The following is a 16,759-nucleotide window of genomic DNA, read 5'->3' on the forward strand; positions in this document are numbered from 1 at the left end:
ATGGAATATCAGAAAAAAAACAACCCAGAATTTTTGGAATTGTACACTGCCGGACCCACACTAAAGTTTGTGGACACCACTTCTCAATAGCTAATCCAATTAAGTAGCTTTGGGATAAGTTGTCTAACAGGAGACTCTATACATCTAATGCTAGCATTGTGGAATGGCATCGAAGGGTATAAAACCCCCCAGCATTGAGCATTGGGGTTCTCTATAAAGCCAGCAAAGTCTCGGTTCACAGTAATAAAGTGCTATATAAATAACCACATTTGGATTAAAGTGGGAATTGTGTCTAGAACTGCTGAAATGTTCTACATCAATATATCACAGCACAAAGATCATGAACAATGGCTTGGTGTTTGAGATCTTCACTCTTTCCAGCAGTTTTGATGATTCGAACACTGCAGTTCTGTTTCAGGAACCTGGTTTTCAGCTGGATCTGGGTTTCTGGATCTTCATCTGCACTGAAGAGACCATTCTGGAAAGTCAGCGTGAGGACTCATTTAGCTGAGCTTCTTCCCTTAACGCAAAGCCTCCACTTCATCATCCATGCTCTTCCATTCCTTATTCTAAAAGATCTGATGGTGTGGGTTTTCTGAGCAATTCATTTTCCGTTTGGCCTGGTGCCCTCAGTAAACCACATATGACCCTCAGCCCTACCCATGCTGGGCAGATAACAAGGTTTGGTTCATTTGGGAAAGCCCAAAGACTCTTTTTCTGTCAGATGAAAAAGAAGAAGTCATGCCATACAGAAAATCTCTCTTCTGAATCTCCCCTGCCTAAAGAATAAATCAAATTGATCCAACCCAGACTGATATCATATGAGCTTCAGAGTTCTGATTATTTTAGAGCAAAGTTTTAACTCTGATGGTTGGTTAATACTATGGGGACAGATAGTCATCGTCTTCTGCTTTGATGAACATTGCAATCAAGTTGTGTCATGTGTTTAAATCACAGCTAATATCAAGTTATAGACTGTGGCTCAGATTTGTTTGTAAAGCTAGAGGAAAAGAAGGACAAGGATAAAAAAAAACACATGAAATCAAGCTATTGGACTAGTTTCAGATGTGGTGGAAAACAAATTCTAATATTAAAAAAAATAATAATTGGCAAAACAATGGCATCTTTTACATGCCTTTTTCGCTCCATTTTGCCATCGTACTTTGATAGCCTTCTTATGAATGGATATGTCGTTTTTAAAAAGAATAAATTACATTCGATCTGTCAGTGAGATGGTACTTGCAAGTGGGGATACTTGGGATTGTAGATGGAACACGACTTGACCAGATGTGAAGTTGCTGTGGTAGAAAACAGAGAAAAAGTTACATAAATCAAGCAGAATAAGAAGAAGGTAGGGTAATGGCACGTTTTACAAGCCATTTTTGCTGGGGTTGGTCATCGTACTTTTATAGGCTTCTTAATAATGGATATTTCGGTATTTAGAAAGTTTAAATTACATTCGATCTGTTTGGGAGGTCGAATTTACAAGTGGGGATACTTGGGATTGCAGATGGAACGCAACTTGACCAGATGTGAAGTGTAACTGTCGTATAAAAATGAAAAATATATACATACATCAAGCAGAATGAGACGTGAACTCAGCGGGAAGGTAGTGAAGTGAAAATAGTTAAAAGGGAACAATAGGAGAAAAACAAGGAATAATTAACAAAACACCACCTAATACAAAGCTACTGGCACAGTAACAGTTTCATATGTGGTGTAAAACGCATTGTAATATGAAAAAATAATCATAATTATAATAATTAGGCCAAAAATGGCGTCTTTTATACGCTTTTTTCGCTCCGCTTGTTCATCGTACTTTGTTAGGCTTCTTAATAATGGACATGTCGGTATTTAGGAAATTTAATTTATATTCGATCTTTCAGGGAAGTCGAATTTACAAGTGGGGATACTTGGGATAGTAGGTGGAACACGACATGACCAGATATGAAGTGTAACTGTAGTATAAAAATAATAAAACATAATAAATCAAGCAGAATGAGGCGGGATTTCAGCAAGAAGGTAGTGAAGTGAAAATAGTTAAAAGGGAACTGGAGAAGAAAAACAAGGAATAATTAACCAAACACCACCTAAAACCAAGCTACTGGAATAGTTACAGTTTCAGGTGTGGTGGAAAACACATTCGAATAATAATATAAAATAATTAGAATAATAATTGGGGCAAGAATTACGTCTTTTATACGCTTTTGTCGCTCCGCTTGTTCATCGTACTTTGATAGGCTTCTTAATAATAGATATGTCGCTATTTAGGAAGTTTAATTTACATTCGATCTGTCAGGAAGGTCATATTTACAAGTGGGGACACTCGGGAATGTAGATTGAACACGACTTGACCAGATGTGAAGTGTAACTGTGGTATAAAAATGAAAAAAATATACATACATCAAGCAGAATGAGGCGGAATTTCAGTAAGAAGGTATTTAAGTGTAAATAGTTGAAAGGGACCTGGAAGAGAAAGACAAGGAGTAATAAACAAAACAACTTAAAACCAAGCTACTGGAATAGTTACAGTTTCAGATGTGATGGAAAACACATTCGAATATTAATAAAAAATAATTTAAAAAATAATTAGGACAAAAATAGCGTCTTTTATACGCTTTTGTCGCTCCGTTTTGTCATCGTACTTTGATAGGCTTCTTAGTAATGGATATTTCGGTATTTACGAAGTTTAATTTACATTTGATCTGTCAGGAGGGTTATATGTACAAGTGGGGATACTTGGGAATGTAGATGGAACACGACTTGACCAGATGTGAAGTGTAACTGTGGTATAAAAATGATGAAATATAATAAATCAAGCAGAATGAGCCGGGAACTCAGCGAGAAGGTAATGAAGTGTATATAGTTGAAAGGGACCTGGAGCAGAAAGACAAGGAGGAATTTACAAAATACAACCTAAAACCAAGCTACTGCTATAGTTCCAGTTTCAGATGTGGTGGAAAACACATTCGAATATTAATATAAAAATAATTACAATAAAAATTGGGGCAAGAATTGCATCTTTTATACGCTTTTGTCGCTCCGTTTGGTCATCGTACTTTGATAGGCTTCTTAATAATAGATATTTCGGTATTTAGTAAGTTTAAAATACATTCGATCTGTCAGGGAGGTCGTATTTACAAGTAGGAATACTTGTGATTGTAGATGTAACACGACTTGACCAGATGTGAAGTGTAACTGTGGTATAAAAATGATGAAATATAAATAAATCAAGCAGAATGAGACTGGGACTCAGCGAGAAGATAGTGAAGTGTAAATAGTTGAAAGGGACCCGGAAGAGAGCGCCAAGGAGTACTTAACAAAACACAACGTAAAACCAAGCTATTGGAATAGTTACAGTTTCAGACGTGGTGGAAAACACATTCGAATAATAATATAAAATAATTAGATTAATAATTGGGACAAAAATGGCGTCTTTTATACGCTTTTTTCGATCCGTTTGGTCATCGTTCGTTGATAGGCTTCTTAATAATGGATTTGTCGTTATTTAGTAAGTTTAAATTACATTCGATCTGTCAGGGAGGTCGTATTTACAAGTAGGAATACTTGGGATTGTAGATGTAACACGACTTGACCAGATGTGAAGTGTAACTGTGGTATAAAAAAGAAAAAAAAATACATACATCAAGCAGAATTAGGCGGAATTTCAGCAAGAAGGTATTGAAGTGTAAATAGTTGAAAGGGACCTGGAAGAGAAAGAGAAGGAGTAATAAACAAAACACAACTTAAAACCAAGCTACTGGAATAGTTACAGTTTCAGATGTAATGGAAAACACATTCGAATATTAATAAAAAAATAATTAAAATAATAATTAGGACAAAAATGGCGTCTTTTATACGCTTTTTTCGCTCCGTTTGGTCATCGTACGTTGATAGGCTTCTTAATAATGGATATTTCGGTATTTACGAAGTTTAATTTACATTCGATCTGTCAGGAGGGTCATATGTACAAGTGGAGATACTTGGGAATGTAGATGGAACACGACTTGACCAGATGTGAAGTGTAACTTTGGTATAAAAATGATAAAATATAATAAATCAAGCAGAATGAGCCGGGAACTCAGCGAGAAGGTAATGAAGTGTAAATAGTTGAAAGGGACCTGGAGCAGAAAGACAAGGAGGAATTTACAAAATACAACCTAAAACCAAGCTACTGCTATAGTTCCAGTTTCAGATGTGGTGGAAAACACATTCGAATATTAATATAAAAATAATTACAATAAAAATTGGGGCAAGAATTGCATCTTTTATAGGCTTTTGTCGCTCCGTTTGGTCATCGTACATTGATAGGCTTCTTAATAATAGATATTTCGGTATTTAGTAAGTTTAAATTACATTCGATCTGTCAGGGAGGTCGTATTTACAAGTAGGAATACTTGGGATTGTAGATGTAACACGACTTGACCAGATGTGAAGTGTAACTGTGGTATAAAAATGAAAAAAATATACATGCATCAAGCAGAATGAGGCGGAATTTCAGCAAGAAGGTATTGAAGTGTAAATAGTTGAAAGGGACCTGGAAGAGAAAGACAAGGAGTAATAAACAAAACACAACTTAAAACCAAGCTACTGAAATAGTTACAGTTTCAGATGTGATGGAAAACACATTCGAATATTAATAAAAAATAATTATAATAATAATTAGGACAAAAATGGCGTCTTTTATACGCTTTTTTCGCTCCGTTTGGTCATCGTACTTTGATAGGCTTCTTAATAATGGATATTTCGGTATTTTGGAAATTTAATTTACATTCGATCTGTCAGGAAGGTCATATTGACAAGTGGGGACACTCGGGAATGTAGATGGAACACGACTTGACCAGATGTGAAGTGTAACTGTGGTATAAAAATGATGAAATATAAATAAATCAAGCAGAATGAGACTGGAACTCAGCGAGAAGGTATTGAAGTGTAAATAGTTGAAAGAGACCTGGAAGAGAAAGAGAAGGAGTAACAAACAAAACAACTTAAAACCAAGCTACTGGAATAGTTACAGTTTCAGATGTGAAGGTAAACACATTCGAATATTAATAAAAAATAATTATAATAATAATTAGGACAAAAATGGCGTCTTTTATACGCTTTTTCCGCTCCGTTTGGTCATCGTACTTTGATAGGCTTCGTAATAATAGATATTTCGGTATTTAGGAAGTTTAATTTACATTCGATCTGTCAGGAAGGTCATATTTACAAGTGGGGACACTCGGGAATGTAGATGGAACACGACTTGACCAGATGTGAAGTGTAACTGTGGTATAAAAATGATAAAATGTAAGAAATCAAGCAGAACGAGGAGGGAACTCAGCGAGAAGGTAGTGAAGTGTAAATAGTTAAAAGGGACCCGGAAGAGAGCGACAAGGAGTACTTAACAAAAAAAAAATTAAAACCAAGCTACTGGAATAGTTACAGTTTCAGATGTGATGGAAAACACATTCGAATATTAATAAAAAATAATTATAATAATAATTAGGACAAAAATGGCGTCTTTTATACGCTTTTTTCGCTCCGTTTGGTCATCGTACGTTGATAGGCTTCTTAATATTGGATATATCGGTATTTACGAAGTTTAATTTACATTCGATCTGTCAGGAGGGTCATATGTACAAGTGGGGATACTTGGGAATGTAGATGGAACACGACTTGACCAGATGTGAAGTGTAACTGTGGTATAAAAATGATAAAATATAAATAAATCAAGCAGAATGAGACTGGAACTCAGCGAGAAGGTAGTGAAGTGTAAATAGTTAAAAGGGACCTGGAAGAGAGCGACAAGGACTACTTAACAAAACACAACCTAAAACCAAGCTACTGGCATAGTTACAGTTTCAGATGTGGTGTAAAACACATTCGAATATTAATATAAAAATAATTTGAATAATAATTGGGACAAAAATGTCGTCTTTTAGACGCTTTTTTCGCTCCGTTTGGTCATCGTACTTTGATAGGCTTCTTAATAATGGATTTGTCGTTATTTAGTAAGTTTAAATTACATTCGATCTGTCAGGGAGGTCGTATTTACAAGTAGGAATACTTGAGATTGTAGATGTAACAGGACTTGACCAGATATGAAGTGTAACTGTGGTATAAAAATGAAAAAAATATACATACATCAAGCAGAATGAGGCGGGATTTCAGCAAGAAGGTATTTAAGTGTAAATAGTTGAAAGGGACCTGGAAGAGAAAGAGAAGGAGTAATGAACAAAAAACAATTTAAAACCAAGCTACTGGAATAGTTACAGTTTCAGATGTGATGGAAAACACATTCGAATATTAATAAAAAATAATTAAAATAATAATTAGGACAAAAATGGCGTCTTTTATACGCTTTTTTCGCTCCGTTTGGTCATCGTACGTTGATAGGCTTCTTAATATTGGATATATCGGTATTTACGAAGTTTAATTTACATTCGATCTGTCAGGAGGGTCATATGTACAAGTGGGGATACTTGGGAATGTAGATGGAACACGACTTGACCAGATGTGAAGTGTAACTGTGGTATAAAAATGATGAAATATAAATAAATCAAGCAGAATGAGACTGGAACTCAGCGAGAAGGTTTTGAAGTGTAAATAGTTGAAAGGGACCTGGAGCAGAAAGACAAGGAGGAATTTACAAAATACAACCTAAAACCAAGCTACTGGTATAGTTCCAGTTTCAGATGTGGAGGAAAACACATTCGAATATTAATATAAAAATAATTACAATAAAAATTGGGGCAAGAATTGCGTCTTTTATACGCTTTTGTCGCTCCGTTTGGTCATCGTACTTTGATAGGCTTCTTAATAATGGATTTGTCGTTATTTAGTAAGTTTAAATTACATTCGATCTGTCAGGGAGGTCGTATTTACAAGTAGGAATACTTGAGAATGTAGATGTAACACGACTTGACCAGATATGAAGTGTAACTGTGGTATAAAAATGATAAAATATAATAAATCAAGCAGAATGAGCCGGGAACTCAGCGAGAAGGTAGTGAAGTGTAAATAGTTAAAAGGGACCCGGAAGAGAGCGACAAGGAGTACTTAACAAAACACAATTTAAAACCAAGCTACTGGAATAGTTACAGTTTCAGATGTGATGGAAAACACATTCGAATATTAATAAAAAATAATTATAATAATAATTAGGACAGAAATGGCGTCTTTTATACGCTTTTTTCGCTCCGTTTGGTCATCGTACGTTGATAGGCTTCTTAATATTGGATATATCGGTATTTACGAAGTTTAATTTACATTCGATCTGTCAGAAGGGTCATATGTACAAGTGGGGATACTTGGGAATGTAGATGGAACACGACTTGACCAGATGTGAAGTGTAACTGTGGTATAAAAATGATAAAATATAAATAAATCAAGCAGAATGAGACTGGAACTCAGCGAGAAGGTAGTGAAGTGTAAATAGTTAAAAGAGACCCGGAAGAGAGCGACAAGGAGTACTTAACAAAACACAACGTAAAACCAAGCTACTGGAATAGTTACAGTTTCAGACGTGGTGGAAAACACATTCGAATAATAATATAAAATAATTAGATTAATAATTGGGACAAAAATGGCGTCTTTTAGACGCTTTTTTCGCTCCGTTTGGTCATCGTACTTTGATAGGCTTCTTAATAATGGATTTGTCGTTATTTAGTAAGTTTAAATTACATTCGATCTGTCAGGGAGGTTGTATTTACAAGTAGGAATACTTGGGATTGTAGATGTAACACGACTTGACCAGATGTGAAGTGTAACTGTGGTATAAAAATGAAAAAAATATACATACATCAAGCAGAATGAGGCGGGATTTCAGCAAGAAGGTATTGAAGTGTAAATAGTTGAAAGGGACCTGGAAAAGAAAGAGAAGGAGTAATAAACAAAACACAACTTAAAACCAAGCTACTGGAATAGTTATAGTTTCAGATGTGATGGAAAACACATTCGAATATTAATAAAAAATAATTATAATAATAATTAGGACAAAAATGGCGTCTTTTATACGCTTTTTTCGCTCCGTTTGGTCATCGTACTTTGAAAGGCTTCTTAACAATGGATATTTAGGTATTTAGGAAGATTAATTTACATTCGATCTGTCAGGAAGGTCATATTTACAAGTGGGGACACTCGGGAATGTAGATGGAACACGACTTGACCAGATGTGAAGTGTAACTGTGGTATAAAATGATAAAATGTAAGAAATCAAGCAGAATGAGGCGCGAACTCAGCGAGAAGGTAGTGAAGTGTAAATAGTTAAAAGGGACCTGGAAGAGAGCGACAAGGACTACTTAACAAAACACAACCTAAAACCAAGCTACTGGCATAGTTACTGTTTCAGATGTGGTGTAAAACACATTCGAATATTAATATAAAAATAATTTGAATAATAATTGGGACAAAAATGTCGTCTTTTAGACGCTTTTTTCGCTCCGTTTGGTCATCGTACTTTGATAGGCTTCTTAATAATGGATTTGTCGTTATTTAGTAAGTTTAAATTACATTCGATCTGTAGGGGAGGTTGTATTTACAAGTAGGAATACTTTGGATTGTAGATGTAACACGACTTGACCAGATGTGAAGTGTAACTGTGGTATAAAAATGAAAAAAATATACATACATCAAGCAGAATGAGGCGGGATTTAAGCAAGAAGGTATTGAAGTGTAAATAGTTGAAAGGGACCTGGAAAAGAAAGAGAAGGAGTAATAAACAAAACACAATTTAAAACCAAGCTACTGGAATAGTTACAGTTTCAGATGTGATGGAAAACACATTCGAATATTAATAAAAAATAATTATAATAATAATTAGGACAAAAATGGCGTCTTTTATACGCTTTTTTCGCTCCGTTTGGTCATCGTACGTTGATAGGCTTCTTAATATTGGATATATCGGTATTTACGAAGTTTAATTTACATTCGATCTGTCAGGAAGGTCATATTTACAAGTGGGGACACTCGGGAATGTAGATGGAACACGACTTGACCAGATGTGAAGTGTAACTGTGGTATAAAAATGATAAAATATAAATAAATCAAGCAGAATGAGACTGGAACTCAGCGAGAAGGTAGTGAAGTGTAAATAGTTAAAAGGGACCTGAAAGAGAGCGACAAGGACTACTTAACAAAACACAACCTAAAACCAAGCTACTGGCATAGTTACAGTTTCAGATGTGGTGTAAAACACATTCAAATATTAATATAAAAATAATTAGAATAATAATTGTGACAAAAATGTCGTCTTTTAGACGCTTTTTTCGCTCCGTTTGGTCATCGTACTTTGATAGGCTTCTTAATAATGGATTTGTCGTTATTTAGTAAGTTTAAATTACATTCGATCTGTCAGGGAGGTCGTATTTACAAGTAGGAATACTTGAGATTGTAGATGTAACAGGACTTGACCAGATATGAAGTGTAACTGTGGTATAAAAATGAAAAAAATATACATACATCAAGCAGAATGAGGCGGGATTTCAGCAAGAAGGTATTTAAGTGTAAATAGTTGAAAGGGACCTGGAAGAGAAAGAGAAGGAGTAATGAACAAAAAACAATTTAAAACCAAGCTACTGGAATAGTTACAGTTTCAGATGTGATGGAAAACAAATTCGAATATTAATAAAAAATAATTATAATAATAATTAGGACAAAAATGGCGTCTTTTATACGCTTTTTTCGCTCCGTTTGGTCATCGTACGTTGATAGGCTTTTTAATATTGGATATATCGGTATTTACGAAGTTTAATTTACATTCGATCTGTCAGGAGGGTCATATGTACAAGTGGGGATACTTGGGAATGTAGATGGAACACGACTTGACCAGATGTGAAGTGTAACTGTGGTATAAAAATGATGAAATATAAATAAATAAAGCAGAATGAGACTGGAACTCAGCGAGAAGGTTTTGAAGTGTAAATAGTTGAAAGGGACCTGGAGCAGAAAGACAAGGAGGAATTTACAAAATACAACCTAAAACCAAGCTACTGGTATAGTTCCAGTTTCAGATGTGGTGGAAAACACATTCGAATATTAATATAAAAATAATTACAATAAAAATTGGGGCAAGAATTGCGTCTTTTATACGCTTTTGTCGCTCCGTTTGGTCATCGTACTTTGATAGGCTTCTTAATAATGGATTTGTCGTTATTTAGTAAGTTTAAATTACATTCGATCTGTCAGGGAGGTCGTATTTACAAGTAGGAATACTTGAGAATGTAGATGTAACACGACTTGACCAGATATGAAGTGTAACTGTGGTATAAAAATGATAAAATATAATAAATCAAGCAGAATGAGCCGGGAACTCAGCGAGAAGGTAGTGAAGTGTAAATAGTTAAAAGGGACCCGGAAGAGAGCGACAAGGAGTACTTAACAAAACACAATTTAAAACCAAGCTACTGGAATAGTTACAGTTTCAGATGTGATGGAAAACACATTCGAATATTAATAAAAAATAATTATAATAATAATTAGGACAGAAATGGCGTCTTTTATACGCTTTTTTCGCTCCGTTTGGTCATCGTACGTTGATAGGCTTCTTAATATTGGATATATCGGTATTTACGAAGTTTAATTTACATTCGATCTGTCAGGAGGGTCATATGTACAAGTGGGGATACTTGGGAATGTAGATGGAACACGACTTGACCAGATGTGAAGTGTAACTGTGGTATAAAAATGATAAAATATAAATAAATCAAGCAGAATGAGACTGGAACTCAGCGAGAAGGTAGTGAAGTGTAAATAGTTAAAAGAGACCCGGAAGAGAGCGACAAGGAGTACTTAACAAAACACAACGTAAAACCAAGCTACTGGAATAGTTACAGTTTCAGACGTGGTGGAAAACACATTCGAATAATAATATAAAATAATTAGATTAATAATTGGGACAAAAATGGCGTCTTTTAGACGCTTTTTTCGCTCCGTTTGGTCATCGTACTTTGATAGGCTTCTTAATAATGGATTTGTCGTTATTTAGTAAGTTTAAATTACATTCGATCTTTCAGGGAGGTTGTATTTACAAGTAGGAATACTTGGGATTGTAGATGTAACACGACTTGACCAGATGTGAAGTGTAACTGTGGTATAAAAATGAAAAAAATATACATACATCAAGCAGAATGAGGCGGGATTTCAGCAAGAAGGTATTGAAGTGTAAATAGTTGAAAGGGACCTGGAAAAGAAAGAGAAGGAGTAATAAACAAAACACAACTTAAAACCAAGCTACTGGAATAGTTATAGTTTCAGATGTGATGGAAAACACATTCGAATATTAATAAAAAATAATTATAATAATAATTAGGACAAAAATGGCGTCTTTTATACGCTTTTTTCGCTCCGTTTGGTCATCGTACTTTGAAAGGCTTCTTAACAATGGATATTTAGGTATTTAGGAAGATTAATTTACATTCGATCTGTCAGGAAGGTCATATTTACAAGTGGGGACACTCGGGAATGTAGATGGAACACGACTTGACCAGATGTGAAGTGTAACTGTGGTATAAAATGATAAAATGTAAGAAATCAAGCAGAATGAGGCGCGAACTCAGCGAGAAGGTAGTGAAGTGTAAATAGTTAAAAGGGACCTGGAAGAGAGTGACAAGGACTACTTAACAAAACACAACCTAAAACCAAGCTACTGGCATAGTTACTGTTTCAGATGTGGTGTAAAACACATTCGAATATTAATATAAAAATAATTTGAATAATAATTGGGACAAAAATGTCGTCTTTTAGACGCTTTTTTCGCTCCGTTTGGTCATCGTACTTTGATAGGCTTCTTAATAATGGATTTGTCGTTATTTAGTAAGTTTAAATTACATTCGATCTGTCAGGGAGGTTGTATTTACAAGTAGGAATACTTTGGATTGTAGATGTAACACGACTTGACCAGATGTGAAGTGTAACTGTGGTATAAAAATGAAAAAAATATACATACATCAAGCAGAATGAGGCGGGATTTAAGCAAGAAGGTATTGAAGTGTAAATAGTTAAAAGGGACCTGGAAAAGAAAGAGAAGGAGTAATAAACAAAACACAATTTAAAACCAAGCTACTGGAATAGTTACAGTTTCAGATGTGATGGAAAACACATTCGAATATTAATAAAAAATAATTATAATAATAATTAGGACAAAAATGGCGTCTTTTATACGCTTTTTTCGCTCCGTTTGGTCATCGTACTTTGATAGGCTTCTTAATAATAGATATTTCGGTATTTAGGAAGTTTAATTTACATTCGATCTGTCAGGAAGGTCATATTTACAAGTGGGGACACTCGGGAATGTAGATGGAACACGACTTGACCAGATGTGAAGTGTAACTGTGGTATAAAAATGATAAAATGTAAGAAATCAAGCAGAATGAGGCGGGAACTCAGCGAGAAGGTAGTGAAGTGTAAATAGTTAAAAGGGACCCGGAAGAGAGCGACAAGGAGTACTTAACAAAACACAATTTAAAACCAAGCTACTGGAATAGTTATAGTTTCAGATGTGACGGAAAACACATTCGAATATTAATAAAAAATAATTATAATAATAATTAGGACAAAAATGGCGTCTTTTATACGCTTTTTTCGCTCCGTTTGGCCATCGTACGTTGATAGGCTTCTTAATATTGGACATATCGGTATTTACGAAGTTTAATTTACATTCGATCTGTCAGGAGGGTCATATGTACAAGTGGGGATACTTGGGAATGTAGATGGAACACGACTTGACCAGATGTGAAGTGTAACTGTGGTATAAAAATGATGAAATATAAATAAATCAAGCAGAATGAGACTGGAACTCAGCGAGAAGGTAGTGAAGTGTAAATAGTTAAAAGGGACCCGGAAGAGAGCGACAAGGAGTACTTAACAAAACACAACGTAAAACCAAGCTACTGGAATAGTTACAGTTTCAGACGTGGTGGAAAACACATTCGAATAATAATATAAAATAATTAGATTAATAATTGGGGCAGAAATGGCGTCTTTTATACGCTTTTTTCGCTCCGTTTGGTCATCGTACGTTGATAGGCACCTTAATAATGGATTTGTCGTTATTTAGTAAGTTTAAATTACATTCGATCTGTCAAGGAGGTCGTATTTACAAGTAGGAATACTTGGGATTGTAGATGTAACACGACTTGACCAGATGTGAAGTGTAACTGTGGTATAAAAATGAAAAAAATATACATACATCAAGCAGAATGAGGCGGGATTTCAGCAAGAAGGTATTGAAGTGTAAATAGTTGAAAGGGACCTGGAAGAGAAAGAGAAGGAGTAATAAACAAAACACAACTTAAAACCAAGCTACTGGAATAGTTACAGTTTCAGATGTGATGGAAAACACATTCGAATATTAATAAAAAATAATTATAATAATAATTAGGACAAAAATGGCGTCTTTTATAGCTTTTTTCGCTCCGTTTGGTCGTCGTTCTTTGATAGGCTTCTTAGTAATGGATATTTCGGTATTTAGGAAGATTAATTTACATTCGATCTGTCAGGAAGGTCATATTTACAAGTGGGGACACTCGGGAATGTAGATGGAACACGACTTGACCAGATGTGAAGTGTAACTGTGGTATAAAAATGATAAAATGTAAGAAATCAAGCAGAATGAGCCGGGAACTCAGCGAGAAGGTAATGAAGTGTAAATAGTTGAAAGGGACCTGGAGCAGAAAGACAAGGAGGAATTTACAAAATACAACCTAAAACCAAGCTACTGGTATAGTTCCAGTTTCAGATGTGGTGGAAAACACATTCGAATATTAATCTAAAAATAATTACAATAAAAATTGGGGCAAGAATTGCGTCTTTTATATGCTTTTGTCGCTCCGTTTGGTCATCGTATTTTGATAGGCTTCTTAATAATAGATATTTCGGTATTAGGAAGTTTAATTTACATTCGATCTGTCAGGAAGGTCATATTTACAAGTAGGGACACTCGGGAATGTAGATGGAACACGACTTGACCAGATGTGAAGTGTAACTGTGGTATAAAAATGATAAAATGTAAGAAATCAAGCAGAATGAGGCGGGAACTCAGCGAGAAGGTAGTGAAGTGTAAATAGTTAAAAGGGACCCGGAAGAGAGCGACAAGGAGTACTTAACAAAACACAATTTAAAACCAAGCTACTGGAATAGTTACAGTTTCAGATGTGACGGAAAACACATTCGAATATTAATAAAAAATAATTATAATAATAATTAGGACAAAAATGGCGTCTTTTATACGCTTTTTTCGCTCCGTTTGGCCATCGTACGTTGATAGGCTTCTTAATATTGGACATATCGGTATTTACGAAGTTTAATTTGCATTCGATCTGTCAGGAGGGTCATATGTACAAGTGGGGATACTTGGGAATGTAGATGGAACACGACTTGACCAGATGTGAAGTGTAACTGTGGTATAAAAATGATGAAATATAAATAAATCAAGCAGAATGAGACTGGAACTCAGCGAGAAGGTAGTGAAGTGTAAATAGTTAAAAGGGACCCGGAAGAGAGCGACAAGGAGTACTTAACAAAACACAACGTAAAACCAAGCTACTGGAATAGTTACAGTTTCAGACGTGGTGGAAAACACATTCGAATAATAATATAAAATAATTAGATTAATAATTGGGGCAGAAATGGCGTCTTTTATACGCTTTTTTCGCTCCGTTTGGTCATCGTACGTTGATAGGCTCCTTAATAATGGATTTGTCGTTATTTAGTAAGTTTAAATTACATTCGATCTGTCAAGGAGGTCGTATTTACAAGTAGGAATACTTGGGATTGTAGATGTAACACGACTTGACCAGATGTGAAGTGTAACTGTGGTATAAAAATGAAAAAAATATACAAACATCAAGCAGAATGAGGCGGGATTTCAGCAAGAAGGTATTGAAGTGTAAATAGTTGAAAGGGACCTGGAAGAGAAAGAGAAGGAGTAATAAACAAAACACAACTTAAAACCAAGCTACTGGAATAGTTACAGTTTCAGATGTGATGGAAAACACATTCGAATATTAATAAAAAATAATTATAATAATAATTAGGACAAAAATGGCGTCTTTTATACGCTTTTTTCGCTCCGTTTGGTCATCGTAGGTTGATAGGCTTCTTAATAATAGATATTTCGGTATTTACGAAGTTTAATTTACATTCGATCTGTCAGGAGGGTCATATGTACAAGTGGAGATACTTGGGAATGTAGATGGAACAGGACTTGACCAGATGTGAAGTGTAACTTTGGTATAAAAATGATAAAATATAATAAATCAAGCAGAATGAGCCGGGAACTCAGCGAGAAGGTAATGAAGTGTAAATAGTTGAAAGGGACCTGGAGCAGAAAGACAAGGAGGAATTTACAAAATACAACCTAAAACCAAGCTACTGCTATAGTTCCAGTTTCAGATGTGGTGGAAAACACATTCGAATATTAATATAAAAATAATTACAATAAAAATTGGGGCAAGAATTGCATCTTTTATACGCTTTTGTCGCTCCGTTTGGTCATCGTACTTTGATAGGCTTCTTAATAATAGATATTTCGGTATTTAGTAAGTTTAAATTACATTCGATCTGTCAGGGAGGTCGTATTTACAAGTAGGAATACTTGGGATTGTAGATGTAACACGACTTGACCAGATGTGAAGTGTAACTGTGGTATAAAAATGAAAAAAATATACATGCATCAAGCAGAATGAGGCGGAATTTCAGCAAGAAGGTATTGAAGTGTAAATAGTTGAAAGGGACCTGGAAGAGAAAGACAAGGAGTAATAAACAAAACACAACTTAAAACCAAGCTACTGAAATAGTTACAGTTTCAGATGTGATGGAAAACACATTCGAATATTAATAAAAAATAATTATAATAATAATTAGGACAAAAATGGCGTCTTTTATACGCTTTTTTCGCTCCGTTTGGTCATCGTACTTTGATAGGCTTCTTAATAATGGATATTTCGGTATTTTGGAAGATTAATTTACATTCGATCTGTCAGGAAGGTCATATTGACAAGTGGGGACACTCGGGAATGTAGATGGAACACGACTTGACCAGATGTGAAGTGTAACTGTGGTATGTTCAGGGAATACTATGTGCAATATCCCATCCCCATGTGCAATTAAGAGTCTTTTACTGTAAATAATATTGTTTATTGCTTTTTTAATTCTTATTTATATTGTGTATATAGTGTAAATTATTTATCCAAATTTTTTGTAACTGAGTGTCCTGCTATCCCTTTCTGCTGCTACACTGTGAATTTCCCCACTGCGGGACTAATAAAGGATTATCTTATCTTAAAAATGATGAAATATAAATAAATCAAGCAGAATGAGACTGGAACTCAGCGAGAAGGTATTGAAGTGTAAATAGTTGAAAGAGACCTGGAAGAGAAAGAGAAGGAGTAACAAACAAAACAACTTAAAACCAAGCTACTGGAATAGTTACAGTTTCAGATGTGACGGTAAACACATTCGAATATTAATAAAAAATAATTATAATAATAATTAGGACAAAAATGGCGTCTTTTATACGCTTTTTCCGCTCCGTTTGGTCATCGTACTTTGATAGGCTTCGTAATAATAGATATTTCGGTATTTAGGAAGTTTAATTTACATTCGATCTGTCAGGAAGGTCATATTTACAAGTGGGGACACTTGGGAATGTAGATGGAACACGACTTGACCAGATGTGAAGTGTAACTTTGGTATAAAAATGATAAAATGTAAGAAATCAAGCAGAACGAGGAGGGAACTCAGCGAGAAGGTAGTGAAGTGTAAATAGTTAAAAGGG

General features: G+C 34.9%; 1 long non-coding RNA gene across 1 annotated transcript in view; it reads right to left on the bottom strand.

The window, feature by feature from the left end:
• Positions 1–2,401: 2,401 nt before the first annotated feature.
• Positions 2,402–16,759, bottom strand: part of LOC140543535 (uncharacterized) — a 28,825-nt gene continuing 14,467 nt past the window's right edge. The window contains exons 2-5 of the long non-coding RNA XR_011978185.1: positions 15,655–15,717; positions 4,475–4,537; positions 3,645–3,707; positions 2,402–2,466 (exon numbers count right to left, since the gene is read on the bottom strand). This is a non-coding gene — a long non-coding RNA (uncharacterized lncRNA). The remainder of the gene's footprint in view (positions 2,467–3,644; positions 3,708–4,474; positions 4,538–15,654; positions 15,718–16,759) is intronic.

This window comes from Salminus brasiliensis, chromosome 22, assembly GCF_030463535.1.
Source record: "Salminus brasiliensis chromosome 22, fSalBra1.hap2, whole genome shotgun sequence".
Lineage (NCBI taxonomy): Eukaryota > Metazoa > Chordata > Actinopteri > Characiformes > Bryconidae > Salminus > Salminus brasiliensis.